The sequence below is a fragment of the Lepisma saccharinum genome, chromosome 3 (genome assembly GCF_977018435.1).
Source record: "Lepisma saccharinum chromosome 3, izLepSacc3.1, whole genome shotgun sequence".
NCBI classification, from domain to species: Eukaryota; Metazoa; Arthropoda; class Insecta; order Zygentoma; family Lepismatidae; genus Lepisma; species Lepisma saccharinum.
The window spans coordinates 129408628-129431341 of record NC_139231.1 but is presented as its reverse complement, the minus strand read 5'-3'; the positions used below and the strand labels follow the sequence as shown (position 1 = coordinate 129431341).

The window sequence follows — 22714 nt, the reverse complement described above, 5'->3', positions numbered from 1 at the left end:
AACAATCTCTAGAGGAAATTATAAGCTATGAATTTGGTTCAGTGACTTTAGGATGTAAATTACATAGTTAATTACATATATGCTGCTTTTTTTTTTTTGTCAGAAACCAACTTTTATGCTAATTCTAAAAATGAAAATATTTGAATCCTTCTAATTCAATTAAGATTTATGGTAGCTCTACCAAACAAAAATCATAATTTAGCAAATTTTCTGTTCGTTCATTTTGGGTATCATCACGTTTTGTGTACAATGTAACGTTTTTGAGATATTAATTCTTTTTGATTTTTAAGTTGAATTTTTGTCGCCATTTTCCAAGATGGCGGATTTTCCCCAAAACATTTGGATGGCGGATTTTTAATTATTATTCACTATACCATTCCACACAATCTGGCACAAAAAACATTTGTGTTCCAATTATTTCCGGGTGAAACCGTATATTTCCTCTACTATAAAGTACAAGGTAGAAATGGGCGAAACGCAAACGCTGCCGTCACGTTACCCATCTCCATGTAGTCCCATTCTATCGCGCACGTTCCTTCCCTTGTTTGTAGCAACCCTGCCCGTCCCTGTTGTGATATCTGCTGGGTACACAGGAGCCTCACGTTACCTCATCGACGGCTTCTATTGGCTGCGGTTCCTGGATCGGATGCCGGAACAACACGTGACGGGTTTGTTTGAAGTCAATGTGACGCGACACTAATATGGTCCATTGCGTTGTGCAGTAACACTTCAACAAGGGAGTTTTTGAACGAGACCCACGAGAGAACAACAGCGTTATGATTTACTTCGTGCGATACGATACGGTTTCTACAACCGCAGTGTGACCACTGTGTGGCATTCCAGTGTAAACGTACTCGCGGACATTTTTAGAAGGCATTTTTTAATAGGTCAGTCCTGGTTTACGAATTGTAAATAAATTCAATTACTGACTGGAAGAGAAAATCATAAAACGTAAAGGAGTTCTAGACAGTGTATATAACCTATTCATATTTAAAGCATTTGAATTCGGTCCAGGAACCTTTTTTCCGGATCAATTTAAATTCGGTCCAGGAACCTTTTTTCAATGTAACAATAAGCAACTTGGACCGAATTTAAATTGTGCGAGAAAAGAAGGTCCCGATCTGCAGCGGAACCAAATAGAACCCATTAGAATTCATGGGTTCCTGGACATTAAACAACCCTGGTTTTACCTTCGTTTTTATCTTAATAGCCACATTGCAATGATATATGAAGGATGTTACGAAAGAACCCCCAGGACTCCAACCCAAAGTCTTCTAAGTCGAGGACGTGAGTCGAACACTTAACGCGCTATTTGGTACGGCATGGGAATGTTGCCGGCGAACGTGGGATGTTCAGCGTAACGATGCCAGAGGACCCAGGTTCGAACCCTGATCAAGGAATTGAAGTATCATTGTGTTTGTCTCATCATAAATTTCAACAGTTCATCATTCATCCTCACGGTCGCGATTAACCCTAGCGGTACGCAAATGTTGTGTTAAGGGACTGTACAGTGTACGAGCTCAACAGTGTTAATCACAAGATAAAGTAATTAACTTAGTTCCGATTGCAAGCGTTTTGATAGTTCATGGCAGAACGCCCTCTCCCACGCTCTTGCTTTCTCTTTCAAGTTCCTCTGTCTTGTTTAGGGAACCCAACTGGATTGAATTGGCCTGATCTGACAGTAATGGTTCCGTTGGAGGAGTTATGATATGGACTGGATGGCAGAACAAACAAACTTCACGATGTTTGCAGAGGTATGCATTAGCTTTCCGTAATCTTCAATATTAACGTAGGCTCAATTTCCTGGCTCTCTGCTGCATGTTTCATCTGCGGCAGCCCTCTCAAGGGAGAAGCTTCTTGCCTAAAAGGGTGGCCTGTTATTACCTGATAAGAAGGGTAAGTTCAATATTTGTTTCTGGATCGGATGTTTCAATCTGAAATATACCGTGCGTTCATTTCGATCTGCAGCCGAGAGATCGGGAGAAGCGTGGCGGGCGGGGCTGACGGAGATGCCGACATTTGCGGCCTGAAATGCCCGCTTATTTTTATAGACATATGCAGACATTTATATAAATATTGCAAAACGATCACTAACCTGTGTTATAACACGCAAAAGTTCTTCTGCAATTCATCCAAGTTCTGCTCTTATATACACAAAAAAATACGCTTTAGAAACGATGTTAAGAGCCACAGATAATAAAACATTTTAATCATAGTTTTGACCAGTAAAGTAAGAGTTTTGTGCCGATGGGGATCGTTTGGAGGTTTTGAATGTGCAACACTGTAAGTAGATAATAAATGTGCATCCCACTCCAACTCTGATTTCTTGACCAAACGACCACAAAAAGTTGAAAAACTCATTTTCTCTCCCCGTTCCGCGCCTCATTTATTGCGCTGACGATGTTTCACGGACGCAAAAAGGCAGTGATGAGTGAAAGATGAGCTCTCATCCTCTCATCCCTCTCATCCCTCTCATTCTCCTCTCATCCTCTCATCCTCTTCTCATTCTCCTCTCATCCTCTTCTTATCCTTCTCTTATCCTCTCATCCTCCTCTCATCCTCTTCTTATCCTCCTCTCATCCTCTCATCTTCTTCTCATCCTCTTATTTTTTTATTTTCTCATCCTCTTATTTTTTGAAAGATGAGTGTAGCTTATCGTAATTTTCCAAGTCTGGGACCAAATGTTTATATATCGTGACCTTCGTAAACCACTCCTCTCATCTTCTCATCTTCTCATCCTCTTATTTTTTGAAGGATGAGTGCACCTTATCGTAATTTTCCAAGTCCGGGACCAAATGTTTATATATCGTGATCTTCGTAAACCTCTCCTCTCATTTTCTCATCCTCTTATTCTCTTATTCTCTTATTCTCTTATTTTTTCATCCTCTCATCCTCTCATCCTCTCATCCTCTCATCTTCTCATCTTCTCATCCTCTCTACTTTTAGAATATTGTCGTCAATATTAGAGATGAAGTTGGAGTGCTGGAATCAACGGGACCAAATGTTTATATATCGTGATCTTCGTAAACCTCTCCTCTCATCTTCTTATTTTTTCATCCTCTCATCCTCTTATTTTTCGAAAGATGAGTGCACCTTATCGTAATTTTCCAAGTCTGGGACCAAATGTTTATATATCGTGACCTTCGTAAACCTCTCTTTTGGGGGAAGGATGTGGCATATACACACGCACGCGCGTGCGCGTATGCCTTTTATTATTTCCGTATTGTAACACAAACAAACAAACAAAATAATAATTGTTGTTTTTTAGGATACCTGGCCCCTATAACCTCGCCAGGGTGCGTGGTGCCCAGCCAAAAAAGTAAAGGTTTTCTAACGGCTGCGGTTATAGATTACCGCACCTCTGTAGAGTTTCACGTGTTTGTTTGTTTTTTTTTTCTCTCAAACTTCCATGAAACTCTACAGAGGACCTCCGTAATGCATGCAACGTGTACTAACGACTCTAGTGTTATTTGATGTTGTGATATTTTTGGATATAGAGTTTTATTGTGAGATATAGATAAAAATAATTATGTTTATTATAATATTTTCTTGATGAAGATGGAGAATATGTGAGTGTTACAAATAAAGTTGCATGCTTTTTTTTTTCTAGTGTGTGTATGTGTTTTTGATGTTTCGACAGCATCTGAAACGATAAAAAGAAAGAATTTTATTGTTAATTTTCACGTGTAAAAACAACAACAAATTTTTTTGTGCAAATTTTCTGATTGTCTCTCGTGCTATAGTGCAAAAAAAAGATATTGTAACTGATAACTGATGAAATTGACATTGTAACTGATCTGAACTAGTGAAATTCGTATTGTGCCATTATAACTGATTGTGCTAGTACAAAAAATTTCTTATTTGTGCAAGAAAATAGATGTTAAAAACTTGTTAAAACTGCTCTGTGACCCTCTCATTCTTCACGTCGTAGGCGAAGGACTTCTCTGCAATCAGGATGACACTGCATAGGGTATCCTCGGGCAAGGCATCGTGGAACTCGCAGACGACCTTGATGTTGGTTCGATCGTTGACCACCACCTGCTTTCTCTTAGATGTGTTGATGACGGTCATGGGTCTCCGTGCTTTGAACTCGCTGGGCGTGTAGTACATGTCCACGCTTCCCTCGGTCACGCGTTTGTAAGCCGAGAACGCTTCGTAAAGTTTGAGGTAATCGTTTTTGGTCACGTCGAGGTTGTAATTCTCGCGCGGGAACACTTCGTTCCTACCGTTCTTCAGATAAACGTTCTTGATCTTGCAGTCGTCGAACTTGCTGGAATCTTTTTCCTGATTCTTGTCCCTCCCGGTCTGAAAAAGCACTACGACGAAATCTGGCATGTCGAACTGTATGTTGTTGAACTGTGTCGTCACGTCGAATTCCATGTGACTTCCCGATGCCACCTTCTGTACGCACTGGTAACCGTGAAAGTGAATCGGTACCTGTGGACTTTTCAAGATCTCCGCTTTGTACTTGAGGGCGTAATTTGTTTCGTATTCCACCACCGGCATTCTCAATTCCATGCTCCGGATGACGCACTTGGCTGCTTCGGGTAAAGTGTTGGCTATCGGCGTGGTGCCGTCCGGACCCAAAGTAGCGTATCGCATGAGTGCGTCGTTGTCGTTGGCCGCTCTTCGAAACGTGATCCTCAGTCCTCCCTTCCACATGATCTCCTTGTAGTCCGAGAAGAAACCAGGCAGCAGACGCATGGGAAAGAGCACCGTGTGACTTCTTGTCGATATTTTGGCCCCGGCTTCGAATCCCCCGGCCTGGTAGTACGCTGCGTCCGTTTTGGATAATTTCAAAGTTCCCACTGCCGTCGACGTGATGCCTGGATAATCTATTCTGTCGATGACGGTGTTGTGTTTCCTCACCTCCACCTGCGAGAACAGGTGAGGCACGAAGTTGTCCACGAGTATCAAGTTTGCTGCTGCGGGAAACGCGTCTCCGCTTTCTTTCTTCACCACGTCGAATTGAAGGTAGAGGTCCGCTCTGTGAGGATGAATGAACCCGTCGCCTACGTCCACGTCGTATTCGATCTCCCTGTTCGCTTCGTTCAGATTGGCGAACGTGCGACGGTTGGGAGGGAAAGATTGCAATTCGTAACTTTTGATTTGCTCCATTTTACATGTATGGTTATTTATTATACGTTGATCTCCACGATGGCCGTCGTAGTGGCACCTGCGAAATCCACCACGTCTCCTTTCTCGTTCGTCACCACCAACTCTATGTCGTCTATGCGGTTGCGACATACTGGAAAATAGATCGGCGAAGAGGGCGTGTAGATGATCGGTTCCATGAACTCGGAACTTGGTTTGAAAGTGGCTATGATTCCCGTCTGCTTGTGACTTTCTAACAATCCGTCCGAAGATTTTGTGATCATACCTTCCGCCACGTTGCAGTGTACGTTCAGAGTCTCTATGGCCAAGAATTTAGGAATGTTGGTTGCCACGTGCTTGATGCCAGCTTCGAGTTTTGTGTTGTTCTCGAAACCTAAAAGTTCTCCCATGGTGCCCAGGTCCACGGTCTCCGTCGCGGATAGGATTTCCACTCTGTGCGTGACCGAATTTTGAGAAAGGTATGTGCCTTTGGGTAACTGAGCTTGCAAAGTGGAAAGATTGTATTGTCCTGGCGTGACGACGATATGTTCGCTTCCGACGCTAATTTTGTTGTTGTGCTGCGTGACGTTAGGTATGAGGTACATGCTGTAGAATGCACGCAGAGCCACGGATTTAGGATAGACGATGTCGTCGTGCAGCGTGAGTTTCAAGATTGAAGATTCGCTCGTGAGATGGAACACGCCCATCCTAGTGATGCTGTTTGAGGTTCCACAATGCTTTCTGGAAATCCTCGATCGTAGGGTTATTTATTTTAGAGAGAAACGCGAGCACGGAGAGGCAGAGATGACCGCAGTTCACGTCTCCGAAATTTTGAATGCGTTCGTCGTTGTAGTATATAGAGGTTTTGTTTGTTTTCAGATAATGAATTAAATTTGTAGGTGGAACACCTCCGAAAGAATCGAAAACGAATGCTTTATCATCATTTTTGTGGTAACATATCCAATGCCGGCCTGGATTTTCTTGACCGTCCAAGTTGACTACTCCGCATTCTCTTCTTTTCACGCTTGAAGGTAACGAGTCGGACATAAAAACTCCTCTGAAGTGTTTGATTTGTAACGGTCCGATCAGAGATTCAATGTCTCGGTTGGTGAGTGCTTCTGTTTCTTTTTTTAAACTTCTTCATCACGCCCTTTCCTCCTTTCTTCTCCATGGCCAGGTTGTGACGTTTCTGTTCTTCCAATTCTGCTTTGTTCTTCTTCGAGTCGATGACGGTTTTCGCGATGGCGGCACTTCCGCCAGCCAAACTTCCAACGGCCCCCAATGCTGCTAGGATGGCCGGGATGCTGAATATGAAACCTCCGTTTTTTTTTTTCTGTTTCCGCGAACGCTGCAACCGTCTCAATTGAGGTGTGCTGAGCAGCAATTTCATTCCATGTCCTTTCGACAAGCAAGAACGTTTCTTCTCGCGTTGTTTCTTGGTGAGTAACCCATCAAGGGCACCTAGATTTTTCAGATTGGAGTATGGTATCTGGTACACGACACCCTTGGGCTTCATGTTGATGCTCTATGGGTTATTTTTGCGGTATGTTATTTATATATATTTTGATATTTTTTCTTGTGTAGTTTTTTTACGGTATGTTATTTATATATAAATATTCTGAGATTTTTTTTCACGGCCCCGCAGTTGCTACACAAATTCTATTACGTGCTTTGTTTTCTTGCCAAAAAGTTCCTTTGTCCCCTTGTACACGATTCGATTAATATAGATAGCTTCTCGTCCGATAACATGTTAGCGTATCGATCTGGTAAAAATAGACTGTATTGTGCGTTGAGCAACAGGCGTACCTTGGGACCATACTGGGTAGAAACGATTGAACCGGAAGTTATCGTGTAAGGTTTGTCGACTTCCAATTCCCGAATTTTTACATACTCGAATGACAAATTTAGCATTTGTTTTAATGCTTGGAGGTCACTCATTTTTTCAGTTGTCATATCAAAAAATTTCAGAGTGTTAGAGAAATTTAATTTTTTTTTTCACGATGTGTGTTACTTATATATACCGAAGATTATTTTTTTTCACGATGTGTGTTATTTATATATTTTTTTTCATGATTTGTATCGAAGATTTTTTTAACAGAGGAAGAAAGTTCGTGCTTCGGAGAACGCGATGATTTGCGTGATGATTTCTTCAGTTTCCTGTTTGGACTTACGCCAATCATCAGTATATCGTCTTCTTCCCTGCCTCGCCTCGTGCAGTTCGTCCAACCTTTCGTTCAATTTCTCCCCCGCGGCCGACAGAAGAATGTCGAGATCACCGCACCTCATTCCACTGATCTCCCGAAGACGGTCCTTGAGAACTATTTCGCATCCCATGTGAAATGCCGGCGTCGTTTTAGCTACGATCACAAGTTTATTAACATCTCCGTTAACTACCTTTTTGAATATTTTAGATAGTAGTTCGTGCGGCAAATCAGTTATGCAAGCCATGTTGTTTTTTTTTTTACTGGATGTTATTTATATACCCCACCCCAATTTTTGTTTTGTGTTCATGGCGATGGTGGTACCCAGTGCGGCGACCCGTTCACCCAACGATGCGTCTCTGCTCACGAATCTTTCGAAAGCTGCGTGCTCTAACTTTCTGTCTGCTTCGTGACGTGCATCCAGATCCGTCTGCGTGGTGTTGTAAGCGATGTCGTGATCTTTGCATGCCGCGTCCAACAGATTCACACCCTTGTCTCCTCTCTCCAATCTTTTCTCGAGTTTGGTACCCGGTCCGCAGTACTGGTAGCCAGGTAGATGCATCTCGAAAGGTAACTTGTTGATGATGTCGTTCACAAGGCCCTTTCCTTCGGCCACGTTCCAAAATTTAGGAGGCAGCGTGTTGATGATTTTGATGAGGTAACCTATGCCCTTGTCGTTGTTCACGATGAAGTTGGAAAGTTTCGTGCTGATCATGTCCACGATGCCAACCTTCTCGTTGTAGAAATTACGGTTGCCTGCATTCTCTTCGCCGGCTATCACCAACAATCGGTCCACGAGCTTCCTCACGTCGTCCACCCAAACGAATTCTTTGGGTAACGTGTTGTAGCGTTTGACGCCGCTGCCTGTTTTGACCTGGTTCCAAATCGGTTTGATGAGATTCTTGTACTTCTCGCCGCTGCTCGATTTCACCCTATTCTGCGAGGCGTCGTTGTTCTGGTACAAGGCATCCGTCATGATCAGAATTTCCTTGTAACTTTGGTAATCTTCGTCGGTGTAATCTTTCGGCTGCTTTTTGGCGACGAGTTCCCACAGTCCCACCGTACCCGGATACCTGTTCCAACTATCCTTGTCGCCTAAATTGACTTTAATGTCGTTGCCTTCGAAGGTCACCTTCGATTTCCCAATCTTCCACACCACACCGCCGCCTTCGCTGGTTTCCATGCTGGGATACAATCCGAACACTTCATCCTTGTCGAATTTCCCCGTACTCAGGTAGTCTCGTGCCAAAGGTCCCAACTCGATTTTATCCGAAGACGTGCTGCCTATGGCTCGACGTCGTGCCGGTGCATCCTTCAGTTCGAACGGTGTCGAAGGAATGCTCGAAATAGGCGTGGGTACGGCGTAACTTTTAGCTGCGAGCGGCACTAGTTCGTTGATCAAATTTTTATTTTGTTCCGTGACACTTTTAATTTCTTTACCTAGACCACTGATGGCATCGATCACAGGTTGATCCTGACGTTTTTTCTCTTCGTAGAATCCACGATTCTCGGATTTCCAACCTTTGAAGCGTTTCGCGAGGTAATCGCGAAGCTTGAGATTTTCGTCTTCGATTTTTCGTTTCGTCATGACGTTATTTATACACGTTGTTTCTCACAACGTTGCAACGTTTAGAAAGTTGTTGATTTTGTTTCTGTATTTTCCGTCGTTGGGTTTCCTCGTCATGTCGATCGTAGCGAATCCGAAATCGTCACCGTTCCAGCAAGAAGAGCAGCGTTCCGAAAATTGATTGTAGTTCATGTCTCCGCCTACGTAGTCATCGTACGCGTGCTTGAGGTTGGTGTGATCTTGACGAAACAAACATATGAAATTAGCGTTGTCGCGTAGTAACTGTTTTGGAATTTTGGAAAACGTTTGAGCTAGGTAAAAGCAATCCATTTCTTTGTGACGACCTTGCGTGAAAAAGTTGCGAATTTCATTTTGATTTTCCAGTACTTTGGACAGTAAACGCTAGAAATTAAACGTTGCTCGTCAGACTTGGTAACGTCAGCTGGCTTCATGCCTATCGTTCCGTGCCGTGTGTGATTATAGTTGTTAACAAGTTCCGGAAGAATGGTGACCCACTTGTAGCTTCCCTGAAGCGTGAAGCGTGACCACATGCGCGATTTCAGAGTGCGATTGAATCTTTCCACGATGCTGGCCTTGACGTCACTGAAGGTCGAGTAATGTTGAACGTTGTGTTTCCGAATAAACTTTTGGAATACGGCATTGTAAAATTCCTTCCCTTTGTCCGTGTGCAGAAACCGAGGTCGTCTGCCGCCGCTTTCGCGAAAAATTGTCTTGAATGCTTCCGTGACACACGTTCCCGTTTTCGCCTTCAAAGGTAGAATTTCGAAAATGTGTCTATGACGGTGAGGAGGTACTTGTTGCCCTTGTTCAATTTATGTAGGTTTTTTAACTTGCCGCTACTCATTTCGACGAGGTCGCTTTCCCAGAGGTCGTCGATTCCCTTGGTTACCACAGCCAAACGTTTGTAGTTGCGGCGTGCAGGTTTATGCAATTCTTGGACGATGGCTTGCCTTGACATTCTTTTTAGAGATTACGTTTGAAGAGAAGCACCAGCGTGATGGGATTCAAAGAGGGTGGCACCTCGCTCGTGTTTTGAACGATCAGCTTATCGCCGGCACTCACGTCAAAAACGGTAAGGTCTTCGTCTTCCTGTATTTCATATATGTTGCGCGTTTCGTTCCAACGCGCCAGAGGAATGTTTCCTGCTTTCTGGACACCACGATTCGATATCAAAGTCATGGTGGGAACACTAGCTTTTCTGCCGTGAGACCAGTACGAAAATTCGTTTACCTGAATCGTGCCATCGAGGAGAAACTTGTAGTACGGATGATAAGGATGCAGCATGTACAGTTTGTTACCTTCGACGAACGTGGAGATTCTCTGTTGATTGGGTACGCTGTTAATTTCGATGGCTTGCAGAGAATGGAGTTTAGCGAATTTAGTATCGATGCTAACGAGGTTGCTGTAAAGCTGACCCAGTGTGTTTTGTACGGGCACCAAATGCTCGACTATGGTATCCGTTACGGTAGAAAATGAGGGTTTGATTTTCACTTCCACGTTCAACTGCTTGTAGCTTTCGTTGAGTTCTTGCAACTTGGCACCGAAAGAGGCCAGCGTCGATTCCTGCGTTGATTCCAGCACTCCAACTTGATCTCTGATGTTGACCACAATGTTCTGAAGGTTCTCGATTTGATTCAATTTCAAGCTCTTCTCGGTAAGATCATTCACGATGATTCGCATCTCTGTAAACTGCGTGTGAAGGTCGGCGACGCTCTGCGAAGTGGGCAGCGTCGACACCAGCGAAGCAAGTTCGTCTCGAATCTGTTCCACGTTCGCCGTTTCCGTTTCCAGTCGTTTCAGCATACGTGATATGTTCCTTTTCAAAGCGTGTAATTCTTTGGAGGTGGGGAGATTGCCCACCCTACTCTCGAGATCGCTCAACGAATTTTTGATGTCACTCGAATCTGATAGTGCCGTCACCGCCGTTTTCAATTTTTCCAAATCTTCGCTCGAAGGCACGCTCGTTCGTAACGATTCCAAGTCACCCTGTATGTTGTCCAGTACGTGATGAAAATGAGTAAGATTGGATTCGACGTTCAAGTTTTCCAAATATTGGATCTTCTGCTGAACCGTGCTTAACGTGTCCTGAATACTCGTCAACACACTTGCTTCAGCGTGAATATTTTTAATTTCTTCGTTGATCAACTCCAGAGACGCCTGAAGCGTAGCGATGGTGGTTTGAATGTGTTCGAAATCTTGATAAGCCTCCAGTTGAATTTTTATGTTCGCGACGCTTTTACCGATGACCTGCAGTTCGTTCGACGATGGTAGGTTCGTCATTGTATCTTCCAAAGTCTGCAACTTGGATTTGATTTCTTCCAACGTGCCGGTGAATTCTTCTTGTAATTTAGAAACAACAACCTGCAAGCGTTCTACATCAATATCATTCACGACGGTTTGAAGTTCAGAGAAATTCTTTTCTATTGCGGAAGTTCGCTCTTCGATTTCGAGTTTCAATTTTTCCAAATCTTCATTTTTCGATTGAAATTGCTGTAATTTGGCCAAATCATTTTGAAGCGAATCCATGCTCAACTGTATATTTTGAATGTTGTCGTAAGAAGGTACGTCGACATAATTTTTTATCAGTGTTTTCAGTTCGGAATCGATTTTCAGAATGGGATCGAGACATTGCGTTTGGAGCGTAGCGATCTCAGACTCTAAACTTTTGTTTAAGGTCTCCTGCAAAGCGATCAAATCGGTCCTCAACTTCTTAACTCGAACGTCCAGCATGAGAATCTCTTCTGCATGGTCTACACGCTTGGTGTTGCCGAAAATGTCGTTAGGCATTTTTGGTTAATGGTTATTTATAATAGAATAGACGATTCGTAATTCTACGAAGAGAGGAACGAGTTTGTCGTAATCTCCTAGGAGTTCCACGTAAAGATAATCTCCTGCAGACACATCGTACGACATGTTAGAAAGTACCTTGTCGTGCTTCATTCGAAAAATGTTTTTGCCGGTAGAAATTTTGATTTCGCCTGTGTTCTCCGGATTCACGGTGATTTGAAGTTTCCCATCGATCGGAATTTCATAGAAATGTAAATTGTTATTAAAAACATAAAACATCTTGCCCACATCGTCATTTATTTTTGTCCATATACTATTAAGATGTACAATTAGTAGACCATTGAGTTTAGATAACACGGAAGGTAAGAGGTTATTGGAATTTGGTGATACAGTGTCCATGTTGTTTTGTTTGCGGAAACCAAAGAGATTCATTGTCCTTGTTAGTTATTTAACACGTTGTGCCTTTGCCATTCTTCAAAACAGACGGAGGAAAAGAGGGGCCCTCGGGCGATGAAAAATAAGAGTTGAATTTAATGAGCCTCGGTTTGGAGCGGGCTTAACAACATAATAACAGCTTGCAACTTTTCATCGCCCGAGGGCCCCTCTTTTCCTCCGTCTGTTTTTTTGAAGAATAGCAAAGACACCGTGGACTTTATGGTTATGGGGTTACAGTTAACACACGTCACATTTATCGTTTTTATTGTAGTGGCCCCATTCTTTCGTGTGGATTTTACAATCGAGAACACGTAACTTGTTGTCTGTTGCATCCAATGCTACTTTGGTTACGCGCGTCGTGTACAAATCATGCAATTTACTTGTAATGCGATGATCGGCGCTGAGTTGCCTTTTACTATGAAAAAGGCATTCCTTGTAGTCTTGCATGCTAAATTTGCTGGTACTTATTTTTCCCACACCCTTCGCTTTCTTGATCTCTTTTTCTTCTGCAATCTTTACACAGTACATTTTGGCACGAAGCCCCGCAAATTCGCTGATGTACTTCCCGCCAACTTCATCTTTGTATTTTCCAATCGTCATTTTGTTTTCTGCCGAATGCAAGTGATGGCCTGATGGTAAGTTGCTAAAATCAAACAGATGCTTCATCTTAGTCAGATCATGTTCGAGGCTTGGTGTTTGGATTAGAAAAATGAAGCTATCCGTGTCAATGTAACATATTTGGATGTTATCTCCATAAAAGGGTTGAAACTGATCGTAGTACGATTGGTACATGTGCAATTTTGATAGTTCAAGAACGGTGGCACCTATGGCAATCGGCTTGTTGAGCATCACTTGCTTCTTGTTCCTCTCGACGAATACTAGATTCTCGTCGAAAATGGTGAAGTTTTTGAAGTAGGGGGACGCGACGATCTTTTCAAATTTCTTTTCGTCCGTGACCAACGTTGCGTCGATGTAATTACGCACGTTCTCCATCGTCTTGCCGTAGATGGCGTTATTGAACAGTTTGTACAGATCCTTGTCTGCAGGCGATGTCGATTGCGCTCTGCGGCGCGTGTTCTCGGTTATGTAGGGTTCCAGCCACCTGCTCTGTCGGAACTTCAATCCTCTATGAACTTTCTTCAACTGCAAGCCATGACTTATGTAAAATTGGAGGAGTCGGTAGTGCAGAACGTAATTCCGCTTGTTCTCCATGCTTAGTAAGAGTTTTGGCTCCGATGATCCTCCAGGTGGCTTCTTTTTGGTGGGGGCTAGGGCCAATCCGTGATGTTTCTCGTGAAGCGTTTCGGGATAATCGAGATCCACTTCCAAGAAACAGCCCCATTCATTATCTTCGCTCCAGTTGAGAAAATCTTCGCAGGAGAGTTCCTCTTCGGTCATCCACGCGTAGTCGCTGATGGGAAGACACTGGGACATGGAGTGGCCGTACAGGTTGTTGACATCCCAGTAGACAATATAGGTGTTGGGCTTCGATGCATCGTAACCAGGCGTATGAGGATTGTTTGCCTGAGCATGGCGTCGGGGACATTGGACGATGCCACCGCGTATCGCACTCTCCATGAAAGCATACTGTTCCTTCTCTGCGATGAGGCCCAGTTCCACGTTGGTGTATTTCATCATCGATTCCCAAGTCAATCCCGGCGTGGTGAAGAAATACGCAGGATCCAACTTGTATATCGCGATGCATCTCTTACGAAACGATTCGAAAATATCCATCAGAAGTGTCACGTCCAATTTTAGATAAAGATCGTGATAATCGCGAAAAGTTTGGCAATTGAATGCCGTCCACACACTACGAGCGTGTTCGTAGTCCTCTTCGGAACAGACGTCCTCCGTGAGATGAGAATAAAATACCTCCCGGGGTGGAAGTTCCGTCCCGTCAAATTTCTCGAAATCGTTGACGTACTCGTAGGGGTAGACGCCCTTGCGACGCAACAGATTCAAATTCTCATCTCTCCCCGAAAAACACATTTGCTTGGTGGCCACAAGATCTTCGTCGCCAAGTTGAGATGCAAGGCTTGCGAGGCTGGAGGACAGGAAATTGTAAGAGTCCAGGATTCGCACTTCCACACTTCCTCCTTCTTGGAGAGGGATCCAAATTCTTACCGCAATATACTTCTCACTCGTTCTCGGAATGATGCTGATTCGAGAAGTTATGTTGTAGAGCTCTTTGACGAAGAGATGCGTGTCGTACTTCTCCGTGTAGTGCAGAAACACGGCAACGAAATGCGACTCCTTAATTTTAAGATTGCACGAATTACAGATGGTGCTCAGAAGTAATCCATTCTGGTGGTCATGGTGGACGACCTTGTAATTTTCGGGGGTGAAAGCCTGGTTACACTCCTCGCATCTTGTCGCCGCGTCATGTCTCCGTTGTTGTTCCGTCGTGAGAGCAGGTGGAGAAACGTAAGAGCCTTTCAGGCTGGGTGCAAGTTCTCTCGCGCATTCCGCTATCTTCGTAACAAAATGTTTTGCCGCATCGGGTCCGCAATACAAGATGACATCATTTAATTTTTCTCCGTAGATGGAGAAACTGCAAGGCTCGTGGTGAAAAATTTGGATCGTGCTTGAGGTAGAGGGATCAGGGTCGCAAGACGTCATGGGAACTTGGAAGCTTTCAAAGTCGGCATAAAGGACGACGGGATGGTGGAGAAGAGCCTGGTGTTTCTGAAATTTCATCTTGGTTCCGGGTTCCGGCATGACATCTTCGGGTTCTGCATTCACAGAGCCAAAACACTTGTGCTGTTCTCTCATCTTCTTACCCCCGCGAAAAATTCTCAAACACCGATCACAAATTTCGATCTTATCGTGATTCTTGCTGATCTGTCTTCCTACTAATCCTGAGAAATTCCGTATCAAACTGTAACGGCCATCTACAAGCAAGAGTCGAATTACATTATTCTGCCTTCTCGCAGGTCTTAACACACGAATATTGCCGGAATCGTCAACCCCAAAAACAGAAATATCGATATCTTCTCCTTTTTCCTCTCTATAGTCTTTTAAAATTTGATTGATCTTATTCAGGGGCACAGGATAGGAAATTCCTCTCATCATATTCTCGTATCTCCCCTCATATCCTCTGTAATTGGACAGACGTTCGGGGTGAACATTATTAGCTGGGTGTAATGCGGCGATGACAGACCATAGGAAACTCTTCTGATCATTACTTTGTATGTTCAACACTGCATTTTGTTTTTTTTTGTTTTTTGTTTTTTTTGAGCGCTGCGTAATGGTTTGAAATTGCAGACTCTAAGTTCTAACATGTGGCTGCGACCGCAAAGACTCCATCCACTTCCTCTACCTTCAAACTCTTCTTGTTTTTGTGTCAGGTGATCAAATAGCCGTGTCACTATCTCGTCAAGATCCTCGTTATTGTCATTGTGTAAGCTTTCACACCCTACGTAAAAGCTAAAAGTGCTTGACTCGGACGAGACAACTTTCTCATACAGCAGAGTCAAGACGAGATGAATTTTAATTGCAACATTGAGGAGGCAATTACGTAATTTATCAACTACCTGAGATTTCACATTGTTGAGGAAGATGCTCGAGTCACATTTTTCATCGCTTCCAGATTTATACGTTATGATGCGTGCACTTTTATTCAAAGCACCCTCCTCATGCGCATCAATGCGAGATTTCTTTGCCGGGGGGGCGTCATCATGTTCCGGTAGACGACATTTTTTCAAATGCCTAGCAATATTAGGTTTCGAAATCAACTTTCCACAGTTGCGACATGCCACTTTCCCGCAAAAACCGGAGGGACCTGGTTGCGGTTCCATTTTTTCTCTCTGTTATTTATATATATATACAGAGAAATTTTTTTGGGGGGGTTGTGGTGGTGGTAGTGGAAAGCGCACTGAAACAGAAGGAAAAAAAATTGAAAAAATGCTAGACATTTTTTCCTTCCACATATATATATTAGACGCGAACAGTATGTATGTATGTATGTGTGTGCACTGTTGTAGGAGGTTAAAAATATACAACATGTAAGTGTGTGTCAATTTTTTATGACTCCTCTGAATATGTGTGTGTCAGACGTAAAACAAAAAATATTAATATATCATGAAAAAATAAAAAACTTACCTTTCAAGAGAGATAGAGAGAAACTTCAAAATAAAAACTTGTAGCTCACTAAAACTTCCACGATGATATATATATATATATACTGCCAGACAAACAATTAAGAATACTGAACTGCCACGATTGACGTTCACCTTTCAAGAGAGATAGAGAGACTTCAAAATAAAACTTGTAGCTCACTAAAACTTCCACGATGATATATATGTATACTGCCAGATAAACAAATTAAAAAATACTGAACTGCCACGATTGACGTTCACTATGATAATAATGTACAAAAGAAGAAACTAGTACGTTATATAGGAACTCCTCTCCTTTTTTCTCCTTCTCTCCTTCCTACTCCACGCGACTCTCTTTGGTGAAAACACAATAAGCAAATAAAACCCTTGTTGACTGATTCATTCATTCATGCTATATTTTTTTCAACAAAAAAAACTTTTGTGATACGTACAATATCCTGTGGGGGGACAAATAACAATAAACGGGACGTTGACAGTTCCACCCATGCATGTATTGTCGATCATTTCCCCTCGGCCTCTATTCCACGCCCCGTCAGGGTGTGGTGTGTGAAACGGACGATCCCCAGCACAAAACTCAAAAAGCGGAAGATGCTGCTGTGTTTGTTTCCGTCGTATCCGTTTCTGATTCTATTGTTATCGGGGATGTGATGGGTTTTTTATTCAGGACCGTGGGAAAGCTGAAAAAAATAGAATCTCTTCGGGCGGAAGAGGATGCAAGGTGAATGGGTTCGGGGAGGGGTTGCTGTGGATAGTTTGGTCCGTGATGAAAATGTTACATTGAGCGACGAAACACAATTTCTCCACAGGGACAGGAAAAATTCTACCGAGCGTCGCTATCCACGCGAACATTAGAAATTGCTTGAATGCCTTGGGGGCTTGGCATAGGATTATCGATTTTCGTTTTTAGAGAATAATCTATGTAAGATTCTAGCATCGAGAATAAACAACATTGATTAAATTTTTGACAACATTCGCAGTACAAATCTAAACTCGTGATGATTTCGCCGCCACCACGCACCCCTGGCGAGGTTATAGGGGCCAGGTATCCTAAAAAACAACAATTATTATTTGTTTGCTTGCGTCACAATACGGAAAATAATAAGAGGCATACGTGCGTGTGTGTGTGTGTGTGTGTGGTACATCGTTCCCTCCCCGAGAGAGAGGTTTACGAAGGTCACGATATATATATAAACATTTGGTCCCGGACTTGGAAAATTACAATAAGGTGCACTCATCCTTCAAAAGATAAGAAGATGAGAGGAGAGGTTTACGTAGGTCACGATATATAAACATTTGGTCCCGGACTTGGAAAATTACAATAAAATGCACTCATCTTTCAAAAGATGAGAGGATAAGAGAATAAGAGAATAAGAAGATGAGAAAATAAGAGAAGAGGTTTACGAAGATCACGATATATAAACATTTGGTCCCGGACTTGGAAAATTACAATAAGATGCACTCATCCTTCAAAAATAAGAGAATAAGAGAATGAGAGAATAAGAGGAGAGGTTTACGAAGATCACAATATATAAACATTTGGCCCCAGACTTGGAAAATTACGATAAGGTACACTCATCTTTCAAAAATAAGAGGATGAGAAAATAAAAAAATAAGAGAATAAGAGGAAGATGAGAGAATAAGAGAAGAATAAAAAAAGATGAGAGGAGAATAAGAAGATGAGAGAAGAATAAAAGAAATGAGAGAGATGAGAAGGATGAGAGGATGAGAGCTCATCTTTCACTCATCACTGCCTTTTTGCGCCCGTGAAACATCGTCAGCGCAATAAATGAGGCGCGGAACGGGGAGAGAAAATGAGTTTTTCAACTTTTTGTGGTCGTTTGGTCAAGAAATCAGAGTTGGAGTGGGATGCACATTTTTTATCTACTACTGTATCTATCAAGATTACGCTGTAGAAGAAACCGTTAAAAGTCAATAGTGTTCGTGAGCTTCCTTGCAATCCGAAATCTCCGAGCTCGAGTTTTTTGTTCCTTCGCGACTAGATGAAGACAGAGTTGTAAATATAGTGGCGAGCAATGTAAACCAAGAGCGTGTTAATTTCGTACTGTGCGCAAGAGTGTTATTCTTGGTTACTTGCAGTTACTTGTTTGTGTTATTGTAGTGTGTATGTGTGACGTGTAAGTGAGACGATTGGAATGCCAGCCGCAAGATTCACGTTAGAACAAAGATTTTTTTATGTATGACACGTACCTACGTGAAGACAAACTCGTGTCGAGACGTGTGTAGGTAATTTGTACAGAAATTCCCATGCGTTTAAACTCCACACAGAGATACGGTTAGACATCTTGTCCTTAAATTACGAGAAACTGTATCGTTAAATTTTAAAACAACTAAGCAAAAACGACGGATTCTAACCGAAGCAAAACTCGATGATATTGGTGCAGCGTTAGAACGTTCTCCAAACAAACCTCTACGCTGTGTTTCACAAGAGGTGGGCGTGTCAAAATCATCGGCACATACAGTCACTAAGCTACTAAAATTAAAACCATACTCTTATAACACAGGTTAGTGCTCGTTTTGCAATATTTATATAAATGTCTGCATATGTCCATAAAAATAAGCGGGCATTTCAGGCCGCAAATGTCGGCATCTCCGTCAGTGCCGCCCGCCACGCTTCTCCCGATCTCGCGGCTGCAGATCGAAATGGACGCACGGTATATTTGTATGCTCTTTGTCGATGACCTGTTTCTGTTTGATAAATACATATATATTTAACTCTTGATATGTAGCGGTACGAAAGGGGATAATTGAGTGTACATACTCACCTGTTCTTCGGACCAGATTTGATTTTTCTTCGCGATAATGCTCGACCTCATCGTGTGGCTAACGTATAGTCTGTCCCTAGAATCTGTGTAGCAATGCCATGCATAATGGAAGAGAAGGGTAGTAAGTGAGTTGGCGGAGCAAAGCAGTGCCCTATAAATGGTACTTCCCCTCTCACGAATTCATTGGTCGAGTCACCACTTCCTCAGATACTTGTTTTCGTTCCAGAAATTCCAGGAAAAGAGTCTCCTTGCAGAAAAATGTAATGGCTAACATACTCCCGTGATCTCAACCCAGTAGAATATGGTTGGGAATGTTTTGAGGGGACCACTACCAGGAACTATTTCTGCGCTCCCAAGAACATTGCGGGATGTAATGGGTTACCCTTCCGCGTAGTGCACCCAATTGTCAACATCACTTTCACGTAATACACCCTGGACTGCATTTTGCAGACTAACGAGGCTCTGGCGTCTGAACCTACGGCCAGTATAATCATCGTAGGACCGTGTGTGTTTGTGTTTGTCCTCGTTTGTGCTGCTTGCCCCTTCACAGCCCCAGCCTTTAACTGGTCAGAATATTTTAGTCTCCGACTTTACAGTTGATATTAGTTATAATTTAGATAAGATAAGGGACTGGACCCGGTATCAAGTGACGGGTGCAAAACTGCCTAAGTGCTGACGCACCCAAAATTTTAAAATTCAATCAATCAATCAAAATCAAGAACATTGCTGCCTGCATCCGTGACGCATTGGTTATCACAGCGCGTTACGACGCCAGTGGTTCGACTCCCTGTCTGGGCATGAGTGTTCATTGTGAGTATCCATTCAACATTTTCATCATATCATCGCTCATCCTCGTCGACTCGATTAGCCAAAAGTGGCACAAAAACAATAAAATAACCCTATTCAATCAATGAAACTGTTGGATATGCTGCAAGTACTGCCGATGGAACTGCTCAACATTCTTGTCCTGAGTATACCAAACCGATGTCAACGTGCCCATATGTTATGGACACAACCCACATCGACGTATTATTGTATGTTTATATGATTATATTGTATGTTGAATATAATCCGCGAATAAACTATGGTTATATGTGCAAGCAGTGTAAATGTTGTTTGTGTATAAGTTTTGTAGGTATGTGTACATGTTCGTACTTTAGGCTATTTTATATGGAAACCGTTAGATTACAATAAATGGGAGAGGTAGAACGGGGAGGCAAGCCTTTTAAACCGGTTGCCACGAAGTTACGAGACGAGATACATTCGAATTTCTTAAAGTTTCAACGAACAATACTCTGTTTTCACGTAGCCGTTGATTCTAGGCTAGCCTATGCACTTTGCAACCAGTTCGGTACGTTCTAATTTGTCTAACTATTCTGTTGAACAACTTCACAGATAAACTTATGGACCAAACTATGATCAGTTGTCGTTTAGCTAACCCCTGCCTTTATAAGGAATTAATGTACAGTTATGTTTAACTGTCTCTATATTATTTCTATGAGCTGTTTTAGTTTTATCCTCCGTAAAGACAAGCATCATTAAAGAAAATTGGGTTGTTGCTTCAGCTAGAAATGGAATTCAACTTCTTAAATTGAGTGAACCACATTGCATATAGTTTACCTTTAAACACGTGACGGTTTAATAAAGCTCATAAGAACACATGCTGCCATCTAGTGATGTTTGCTAGTTTCACAGGTAGTGTGTAGAGAATGCCAAATGAGGAATTGGTTGTTCAGTTGTTCCGGATTGATTTTCATGGGTGCAGGTTGTTGGTGCCTATTAGCAAGGTTGCAGAGCGTTCAAAAAGATCGACGAAGGGGAACAAACACACCCATACATAACACACGACACTTCACTTCTATTAGCATTGCACGTGATATCACATGCGCTTTTCACTGGGCTCGTATTGTTGTATCCGATGTGGCAATAGATTCCAGTTTTTACTTTTCGAGTTAACGGTTTAATTCTGGATTTCTGAATTTCCAATTTCACTGGTTCTTAAATCCAGCTAAGTGTGCAGGAGTTAATAGTCAGACGACAAAAGAACAGTTCTTACTTCTTTAACGAGTTTCCTTCATCGGGTTATTCCATGCCATTTCAACCAACCCTTGAAGCTTTACATAAAAGTAAGTGTAACCACATATATCTTTATCCTTTAAACATTCAAAACCGAGATTAGAATTTTTTCACGCTTGTGTTTTGGATGTGGCGTCCATTTTAAATTAACTTGCTTTAATTGGAGCGTTTTCAGATGTTTATGAAAATCGCTCTAACTTATGTTCTATAATTCCAAATGTAACGATTCAAAAACAATTTTATTAATAAATAAATGGTCTTTCTCTTTGTTTTCAAGCCGGCCCCCGGGGCGGAGTGGTTAGCACATCGCGCTACGACGCCAGGGGTCCCAGGTTCGAATCCTGGCCTGGGCATGGATGTTTGTGAGTGTCCATTCATCAATTTCATCATATCATCACTCATCCCCATCTTCGTAAATTAGCCACAAGTGGCACAAGAAGCGAAGTGAAATAAAGAAAATCAATCAATCTTTGTTTTCAACAGATGTACCTCCGAGTAGTAGTTAGTTAGTTACAAGTGCATACTGCAATGAATCCGATGGCTATTTTGTCATAATTTTTCATCTTTGATGCACAAAATAACCATAAAGAGGACAAAAAATCTCAACTCGTACATTTCGTTTGCATACTGTGCGGTTCCAGTAAAGTCCGAAAATTACTAAATAGGTGATTGGGCCCTCTTTTCTCCTATGAGTTCTCCAAAATGGAAAATTTTGAAAAAAACAAAAGTTTGACGTTACGTAAACGAAATGGGGTACGGAGGAAAAATCAGAAATTTTCACCGAAGTGAGACCCCGTAAGGCTCAACACAACATTCATTTTTTGTGATAGTTTTTTTTCGGAATACGAAAGATATTTAAGATTAAATTTAGCTTTACAATATTTAATAAAACACATGAAATATACATTATTGAGGATAGAAAACTTCCAGAGTAAGGGCATAGAGCTTACAGTCAACGGCAAAGATAACGCTAGTTTCATTACTTTTTTTTATTCTAGATCCTGTGTTGTTTTAAGGAATGAAACTATGTTGGTTCGAAGCAGGCACTGTTCTCTGCTTATTGGCGTCTTTATTTCAATTCAGTGTCATCACATCGTGTAATTCAGACCGAATGAATATGGTGGTGGACAATTCGCCTACTGTTTCTTTCGCCGTTGGGTGAACAAGATAGGATGAAAAGCTGAAGACCAAGAAGTAAATGCAAAGAGTAAGTAGTAGAAAGTGCCCATTCCAAAATTATTATGAAAAGTATAGATAAATATTGCAACGAGGAAAAAAGTGTTCCAGCAATCTTTTTCCATGTAGTAAAATACTAAAACAGTCTAGCACAAATACATTAATGGGTAATAGATTAACTAGACGCTTAAATAAGTCGACACCGGGAATCGAACCTGGGACATGTTACAACGGTAACTGAGTTACCGATGACACAAGGTCAGAGTATTCTAGATCAATATTTACCATATTTGTGACAGTTTCTCTTGAGGGAATGAATTCTCAAGCTTATCTCTTTCCTTCTGTAATCATTGCTAATACAAATGAAGCAGAACTGATTGATCGATTTGCTTTATTTTGCTTCGCTTATTGTGCCATTTGTGGCTAATTTGCGAAGATGGGGATGAATGATGACAT

At 42.2% G+C, this 22714-nt stretch overlaps 1 long non-coding RNA gene across 1 annotated transcript in view; it reads left to right on the top strand.

Annotated features, from left to right (window-relative positions):
- Nucleotides 1-22714, top strand: part of LOC145985401 (uncharacterized) — a 174431-nt gene that overhangs the window by 135782 nt on the left and 15935 nt on the right. The gene's annotated exons all lie outside the window — the stretch shown is intronic.